This window comes from Pteropus medius, unplaced genomic scaffold (assembly GCF_902729225.1).
Source record: "Pteropus medius unplaced genomic scaffold, Ma_sr-lr_union100, whole genome shotgun sequence".
NCBI lineage: Eukaryota > Metazoa > Chordata > Mammalia > Chiroptera > Pteropodidae > Pteropus > Pteropus medius.
The window spans coordinates 42,429,979-42,437,175 of NW_024349800.1; the positions used below are offsets into that span (position 1 = coordinate 42,429,979).

The window sequence follows — 7,197 nt, forward strand, 5'->3', positions numbered from 1 at the left end:
TAATGTTTACAATGTTCTGAAGAGAAGAAGGTGTGATGCAAGAACGTGGTACCAGCCAAGATGCTGTTTGACTCGAAGGGCGATGGGTACGCTTCCTCAAACATGACAGAATTCAGGGATTACAGTGTTTATAAGCATTTCTTGGGTGGAGGGAGGTTGGGAATTAAAATACAAATCAAAATAAAGGTCGTAGAAATAAAAAGTCCAGATTTTAAAGAATCTAGTAAGCGTTAAATTTGTTTAAATACTGAGCTAAATTCTGAACTAATTGAACTAAAAGAATTACAGTTACAGCAAAAATATAAATTTTATATTTCTAGACAATGTGAAAATACTAAAGAATTTGGGAAGCAATGGGAGAAATTTTGAGAATGCTGTCTAAGATTGAAACACATAGCTTAAAGATTATTCTGATTATTGTTTTCTTCATTTTTTTTTAATCTAAGAGGAAACTTAAGACATAATATATCTTGTCTAAATAAACATTTATTTGAATTCAACAACTCTTTCAGTTTTTCTTCCATTAAGTTCAAGTAAAATTATAGTATTTTTCATTAAAGTGTCTTCTATAATAAGATTTCATCTTAATAAAATTTTCTAGTTGATCTACCTATTTATCTACATATATGCATAACTATGGACTCTAAAATATTGTTTATCTAATGTTAACAATGATTTTTTGGAATATGGTAGAATTGTGGGTGAATATTTTTAATATTTATGCTTCTATTTTTCTTTTCTTTTCTTTTTTTCTTTTTCTTAATTCTTTTCATGTGCTTTTTAAAAAGTTTATTGGGGTAACATTGGTGAATATAATTATATAATTTTCAGGTGTACATTATAATTCGATTCTATATATCTTATTGTGCAATTACCATCCAAAGTCCAGTTTCCTTCAGCTACCATATATTTGATCCCCTTTACCCACTTCACCCTCCTCCTACTGCCATATATTTGACCCCCTTTAACTCATCTACCTCTCCTGTCCTCCCCCACCCCTTACCCTCTGGTAACCACTAGTCCATTGTCCATGTCCATGAGTGTCTGTTTGTTCTGTTCATTTGTTGCTTTTAGGTTTATATCCCACATATAAGTGATATCATGTGATTTTCAACTTTTTTAGTCTGGCTTATTTTGCTTAGCATGATTATCTCGAGGTTCATCCAGTTGTCACAAATGGCAGTATTTCATCTCTTCTTATGGCTGAGTAATATTCCATTGTATATATGTACCACAGCTTCTTTAGCCAGTCATCTATCATAAGACACTTTGGTTGCTTCCATGTCCTGGCCACCGTGAATAATGCTGCTATGAACATCGGTGTGCAAATATCTTTTCGAATATGAGTTTTCAAGTCTTTGGGGTAAATACCCAGTAGAGGGATTGCTGTATCATATGGTAGATCAATTCTTAGTTTTTTGAGGAACCTCCATACTGTTTTCCACAGTGGCTGTACCAATTTTCAGTCCCACCATATGCTTCTACTTTTAAATTCTTTATAATGAGCCCCTTTTAAACAAAAATAACAGTGTTTTTTATAAAGCACAAGAATACACCAAAATGATAAATATTTAACACTAGAAAGTAAAAATATGAATGAAATTATTATTTTTGTACATTTTAATTTTTTAATTAAAAAATATTGATAAAACATTCTGGTTTTATTATTATTATTTGAGGTCTTATTTGATAGTTCCTCCATGGTTTTGTGGTTCTTGATAGAGGAATTGTTGCCCATTCCTAGTTTAGGAGGAAAAAAAGAAACATCTACAGATTGCTGATTAATAATCAGCCAAGTACATGGTGCTTTGCTTAACAGGAAGGAAAAAATGGGTCTGGAAAGCTGATGTCTGGAAGAAAATCGTTTTATTATAAACTGCATTGTACTTGGGCACAGAAGCATAAATCCTTCCTTCCTAGATACTTTGTTCAAATATCCGTTAGTGGAATTCTGCTCCATAAACCCACTCCCTTCCCCTAAAAGGAAATGTTTATAGGCACCAAAAATATGCCAGGTCTGTGTAAAAAGAAATACCAATCACAGATCAAATTGAAGCACGTGTTTCTAGTTGATGTAACTTAAACTTCTCTTTAAAAGCATTGCAAAAAAAAAAAGTGGGAGCGGAGTGGGGGGATAATAGAATTATCCAAAGCCAGTTAAGCTAATCCTCAAAATCAAGTAAAACCCCTCAAATTAAAGAGTTAAGAAAAAACAATATTTGGTAGCAGGCTTTGGTTCATGCATGTCTATGCAATTTCCCAAAACCAACTCAGAGTGTCGTATCTCCAGTTTATAGGCTCAAGTTGTGGATTTACACACACAGCCTGTGTTATAAACTTGGTCGAAATGAAAACTAATATATATACATTTTATATCATCCCCTCTAACCCTTATTACTTGATTTTCCATATTCCCGGAATATTGTGTTAGTTGGGTTTTTTGTTGTTGTCGTGTTTGTTGTTGTTGGAGCAATTTAAGAAGGCAGAGACAGGAGGAGTTGGTGGGTTTCGTGGTTAGACCAGTCTATAACACTGTCAAAATAATTGTTTTTCACAAAGTACGGTATGGTGCCAAATGGAGCAACCAAGATGTCATAAGTATTTCACAATGTTGAAGCATCTCTTCATGAATCTTTGAATTCCAACAACTTGTTTACTACATCCTCAGAGGAGCTGAGGAATGCAGCTCAGAGTCCAGGCAGTCACTGGATTCTTTCTAGAAGGAGGTACACCACGTTCCTCTGTGAAACAGGGTGTTTTTAAGTATTCTCTTTCACGTACAACCACAGCTCTACCACACAGACAGAGGAGACAGAACAGGAGAGACTCAGATGCCAAACAATTATGGAGATTCTGCAGGAAGCGATTTAACTGCCACAAAAATATCCTCACCTAGCCAGGCTGATTCTTGAGGTATTGATTCCTTAACAGGATTCCTAGCTCACTGTCTCGTTAGATGACCGTTGCACTTCTTAGCTGCTTTATGCATCTCTCTCCTCCCCTCTCTCCTCTCCTGTCCTCTCCTCTTCTCTTTTCTCTCTCTCTTCTCTCTCTGTTTTTTCTCCTTACACTTTTCTACCATGTAACCAAATCTACCCTAATTTTAATGCCCCCAAACACCTCATTTTTAAAGTGAGAATGCTTTGGCTTTTAGTTTCTTTCCATTAACTTTTTAAAAATAAAATAAAAAGGAAGCCCCCCGCCCCAGAGAGAAAAAAATCATACACATTTGAACAAATTTTAAACTCAGATTTAATCTGAAAAAAACAAAAAAAACAAAAAACAAAAAACAGAAAGAGCCTTTCCTTTAACAAATAACCCAAGTAATGAGATCGTTTGTAGGGGAACTCAGTAATTTTGTTCCTGAATTTGCCACATTATACATGCCCAAATGTGAAATATCTTTGAGGAAACGCCCTGCTGTGTTCTGCATAGATACCCATATGGCTGTTTTGGAATAGTAAGAACACTTTCTCGCGAGATCTGTGAGGAAATATCAAATGTCTCTAAGGCTAAGACATCAAAGCATAACCCAAGCCCAAAGCAGGAGTTCAGGCAGTGAGGGGACAGAAGAAGTTATGGGTTTAGAGTAGAGGTCGGCAAACATTTTCCATTAAAAGCTCAGGGTAAATATTGTAGGCTTTGTGGGCCATAAGGTTTCTGTTCTAGCTATTCAGCTCTGCCAGTTTTAACACAAACACAGCCATAGTACATAGCAAATGAGCACGGCTGTGTCTCAATAAAACCATTCATGGACCCTGAAATTTGCATTTCATACAATTTCCACGTGTTATGACATATTATTCATCTTTCGGTTTTATCTAACCACTTAAACATTTAAATCTAAGGAACAAAAAGAACAAACTAATCAAAAATAGACTCACAAACATAGTGGACAATTTGGTGATGGACAGAGGGGAGGAGGGTTGGGGGGCTGGGAGAATGGGGTGACAGGTTAAAGAAGTACAAATTAGTAGTTGATAGATGGTCAGGGGGATGGGGGACATGGCACAGGGAATGCAGCTAGCATTAATATGTTGGCTAGGTGGAGGGCCAGGAAAGAGAAGGAACAATTGGGGGGATTGTTTTATGAACTATATAGATGTCTAATCAATGTACTGTATACTTGAAACTAATTAAAATAAATTAATTAATAAAAACAAATAAACAAATGAACAAACAAAAAAACAATTCTTAACTCAGGGTAATACAAAAACAAGAGGTGGGCTGGGTTAAGCCTGGGAATCACAGTTTGCCAAGCCCAGTTTAGAGGAAACTGTACCAGAAAGAAGCCAAGTCTTCTCATCCTACCTGTCACAGGTACAGTGATCCCTGTTAGCAAAGCGCTTTCTCATGCCCTACCTCAGGCAATCCTTCCTGCAATCTGTGAGATATATATTACTATTGTCACATAATAGAGGAGGAAGCTGAGGTACAGAGAAGAAGAGAATGATCATTAATTCATTTAACAAAACCTAAGTCCATTATGAGGTGCTGGGCTTGTGTTAGGCCCTAGGGACATTGCAGTTGCTAGGGCATAGTTTCTAACTGCTTAGAGACTAATGGGGCCGACCAGTTCAGGACAGGTAAATTACAACACAGTGTATAAGCTAGAGACACATATAGGAAGTACGTAATTCAGTTTGGGAGCCCAAGGAAAGCATTCTGGAGGAAATGACATCCAGCTCAAATGAAAAAGAGAGATAAATGAAAAGAAGAAGAAGAGGAAAACTGTACCAAATATAAGGAACAGCCTGCAAAAAGATGTAGAAGTTCTATTCACAAAAGTAATGGATAATCACTGCCTAACCCAAAGTGGGCAGAGATGTAAAGCAGAATCACAAAGAAGAAACCCAAAGTTGTCAGTAAGCTACCTAACTCAGATACTACTATCATCATAAATTTTTGGTATGTATCCTTCCAATATTTTTCTTAGTACAATACATTCATATATTGTAACAATATTTTACATGCTGATTTATAGCTTGCTATTTTAGTTTAGGATATTCTGAACATTTTTCTATTTCTTGAGATATTATTTTAATAATGGCATGATTTTTAAATGACTAGAGAGGGTTCTACCATACCAATGTGCTTTACTACATCAAGTTACTTCTTACTTTTTATTTTGACAATTAATACTGCAATAACCATCCTTAATGATTAAAAAATAAGATGTAGAGGTAAGAGAGCACAACACATAAAGAAATTTTGACTTAGTAAGTTTGCATCATAGAGCATAAAGTATATATGGTGGGAACAGAACAAGAGTAAAAGAAACACTGCTCAAAAAAAGTGAGCAAGGGCTGTTTTATATCATGTTATGGAGGGTGGGCTTTATCCTGGGAGCACAGCACAGCCAGTGAACAGGTGGAAACAAAGAAGTGATATGGATCAAATTCACTTTTCACAAAGATCACTCTGGCTACATAATGAAGAATGGGTTGCAAGAAGCAAGTGTAACCCTCTTATTTCACAATAAAAAGATTTGACATCCCTAATAAATAATCTGATAATCTGACTTATTCTGGTTAACTGAGATTGTGAGTCAGTAAAGCAATCTGTTAACTATGTCCCAGTACCCTCTGTCCACTGGATCACAGTGCCTTTCCCATACACTCAAGAGTGAGTGGATAGCACATATCAGTCATGAACACAGCCATGTGTTCATTTGGGTGAAGAATGGCATTTAAAAAAACAAGATCTAGCCATGAGTTCCACTATTGCCATGAAGATGTTATTTCTTTTAGGGACTTTCAGCGGACAAAGCTAGGGGAGTAACCACAATACTACACTCTTTTTGCGTTGAGCTAACATTATGCAAATAATGATCTATTAACTTTCAGTTAGGTCCTGAAAATATCAAATTCTCTACCAAAGGAGATAAAGAAAGAAAAAACTGTTGAGGAGAGAGTAAAGTCACTGGGAATGCCAGGTAAAATGTGTAAAGTGAGTAGAATTGCAGCGGGCTTAATGATTTATGCCAGTGGGGCTTTATAACAGAGAGTGAGGCATGTCATCATGCTATGAGAGGAATGAGAAGTAAGGTTGAGGTCTAGTATATGATCATAATAATAGGTAGAGGCTGCAATTCTTGTCTTTTTGGAGCTCAGCACACAACTGTGATGGAAATACTAGGGTTTGCTTTTTTTTTTAACTCTTAGTGGTCACTTAATCCAATCTCTATAGTTTACAGATTAGGACCCAGGGCTGTAAAGCTGCACATACACGGGCCTCAGAAACTTGGTTCTGGCGTCAGATATACCTGGGCTTGTATCCGTGCTCTGCCTACCACTTATTGTATGTCTGTGAGCAAATGACTTAACCTCTTAAAGCCTAGTAGTAATCTCACCTAAAAAAAAAAACAATAATAATAAATATTAAGCAATTTAGCTCAGTGTTTGGCACATAGAGCATGCCCTGTAAATGATTTTTATAATTATTATTTCTAATTATAATAATCATTTATAGAGCACTGCATTATTACCATCATTGCTATTGTTGTTCTTGTTTACTCAAGGTTACAAAAATGAAACAGTAACTGAACTCAAACTAGAATCACCTCTGCTCCAGACCTAAACTCCTACTGAAAACCTCTTTCCATTTTAACGGTGATTTTCAAACAATGTCCCATAGAGTCTTGAGACTCGGGGAAGTGCCTAAGGAGAAGCGGGATCAGACAGAGCTTTGGAGCTCCCATTCTCACTTTTATTTTCTATTTTTTGAAGAGAACTCCACTACCCAAAATCATGGAGAAAACCATTGCAAACCATTGGTTTCCACCACGCTGTCATTAAAAATGAAATCAGGTCTATGGCCATGCCACCCTGAACAAACCCGATACCGTCTGATCTCAGAAGCTAAGCAGGGTCGGGCCTGGTTAGTACTTGGATGGGAGACCACCTAGGAAGACCAGGTGCTGTAGGTGTAAAAAATAAAAATTAAGGGATTGTAAGCTGACAAGGTCCTTGCAATCTGTGAGGTCAACCAAGGGTTGCCTCGCCTAAAAAAAAATAAAATAAATGAAATCAGTACCAAGCAAAGGATAGGGCCATATACCTTGATCTTAAAGAAATGAAAACAACTTATGAGAACACAAGCAGTGGGTGTGAAATAAATTAAGCAAATTCTGTCTCTCCTTTGTTTTGCATTGATCTGAGTTTCCCAGGAACCTCAGTTTAGAAGGATAGCAGGAAG

General features: G+C 36.5%; 1 pseudogene; it reads left to right on the plus strand.

Moving 5' to 3' along the window:
• Positions 1-6,809: 6,809 nt before the first annotated feature.
• Positions 6,810-6,928, plus strand: LOC120622232 (uncharacterized; annotated as a pseudogene).
• The last annotated feature ends 269 nt before the right edge of the window (positions 6,929-7,197 follow it).